Here is a 2,330-nt window from a genome sequence, read left to right as displayed (position 1 = left end):
GATCAAGTGTTCTGGGATTCCCATTCTTCTCAGAGTCAGCCACAGTTTGTTATGATCCACACAGTCAAACGCCTTTGCATAATCAATGAAACACAGATAAACATTCTTCCGGTATTCCCTGCTTTCAGCTAAGATCCATCTAACATCAACTACAATATCCTTAGTACCACAACCCCTTCTAAACCCAGCCTGGACTTCTGACAGTTCTCTGCTGATGTGCTGTTCCAGTTGTGTTTGGATAATCTTCAGTAGAATCTTGCTTGCATGTGAAATCAATGATATTGTTCTACAGTTTCCAAACTCTGTTAGGTCACACTTCTTTGGGATGGGAACATATATAGATCTCTTCCAGTCAGTTGGCCAAGTGGCTGTTCTCCAGATTTCTTGGCACAACTTGGTGAGTACATCTAGGGCAGCATATGTCAATTCGTATACTATCTATTCCTGGGGTCTTATTTTTTGCTCTTTCCCTCAAAGCAGCCGGAACTTCTTCCTTCATCACCATAGGCTCTTGCTCATATGTTGTTTCATGAAATTGTTCTGTGTCTGCCAATTCCTTTTGATACAGTGTTTCAGTATATTCTTTCCATCTTCTTTTAATACTTCCTGGATCATTTAGTATTCTTCTAAAGCATTTCGTTAATATTATAAAAATAAGTATGTCATGTTGTTGATAATTGCAGTTGAGCCAGCTTGGACTGATAGAAGTCACATTTAAGAATAATAAAATTTTTCAGTATATAGCTTCATAGCAACAGTCAAGCTATCACTGTATGGCATATTTAAAAAGAGGTGGTGAAAGTACGTATTAAAAATTGAAACATTATTAACAAATTCAAAGTGATTTCTACAATGATTACTTTTCCATGTTATTGTAGTTAGTATTAATGAGCAACAAGATAAAGATAATTTTATTAATATTGTTGTTGTTTTCATGTGCCATTGAATCACCCACAACACATAATCACCCTATGTTCAATAGCTCTGAATCCCACCCTATCCTGAGCCCATCTCATTGACTTCAAAACATCTAATACCATTGGCCCAGTTACCGTGTCAGTCCATCTCATCTAGGGTTTTCCTCTCCTGCACTGTCCCTCCAACATTCCCAGTATAGTGTCTTTCAAGGACTGGTCCTTCCTGGCCACATTTCCATAATATGTGAGACAGAGCTTCAAAGTCCTTGCCTCCAAGGAGAAACTGGTTTTCCCATCTCTAAGACAGACATATATATTCTCCTGGTAGTCTATGGTATGTTCAATACTCTTCTGCAGCATGCCAACTCAAAGGCAAAATTCTTTTGTCATCCTTAGTCATTATCCAGCTCTTTGATGAATAGCAAGTGATTGTAAAGACTATGGTCTGGATCAGGCACACCTTGGTCCCTAGACTGACATTATTGCTCTTTAGAACGTTAGAGAGGTCCCTGAGAGCAGACTTCTCCAGTACAATTTGCCTTTTTATTTCTTAACTGCTGGTGACAAGAGTGTTGATTGTGAAATCAAATAAGCTTTCATTGTTAACAATCTCAATCTATTCTCCATCGATTATGGTGATGTCAATTATACCAGTGGTGAGAATTTTTGTCTTATTGATGTTACACTTCAATCCATATTGAAGATGACAGTCCTTGACCTCCTGCATGAAGTACTTCAAGTCCTCTTCAGTTTCAGAAAACAAGGTGTATCATCTGTATAATATAGGTTGTTGATGAGTCTTCCTCTAATTCTGATGACAGACACTTCCTCATTAAGTCCAACATCCAGAAAGATCTGTTCTTCATACAGACTGAAAAGTTATGGAGACAAGATTCATCCCTGACACAATACTTTCTTAATTTTAAACCATGACGTGTTTCATTGCTTTGTTCTGAGGACTGCTTCCTGGTCTAAGTATGTTGTTGTTATGTGCCTTCGAGTTGCCTGCGACTCATAGTGACTGAATGTACAACAGCTCTAAACCCTGCTCTATTCTGTGCCAGTCTCACTATCTCCGATGCATCTATTACCTCCATTACCCCAGGAACTGAATCTATCCATCTTATCAAGGATTTCCATCATGTGCTGTCCCACCACCCTCCCAAGCATGATGTCCCTCTCCAAGGGCTGATACCTCCTTGCAACACATCCAAAGTATGTCAAACATAGCTTCAGAATCCTTGTCTCCAAGGAGCAGCCTGATTTCACCCTCTCAAGGACAAAACTATTTGTTCTCTTAGTAGTTCATGATATATTCAATACTCTTCTTCAGTACCACAGCTCAAAGGTATCAATTCTCCTTCTATCATCCCTATTCTTTGTCCAGATCTCTGATACATAGCAAATGATTAC

The sequence above is a fragment of the Elephantulus edwardii genome, unplaced genomic scaffold, assembly GCF_000299155.1.
Source record: "Elephantulus edwardii isolate Elephantulus edwardi_28Jun2011 unplaced genomic scaffold, EleEdw1.0 scaffold00300, whole genome shotgun sequence".
Taxonomy (NCBI): Eukaryota; Metazoa; Chordata; class Mammalia; order Macroscelidea; family Macroscelididae; genus Elephantulus; species Elephantulus edwardii.
The sequence above is the reverse complement of the archived record's forward strand: the minus strand, read 5'-3'. Positions refer to the sequence as shown.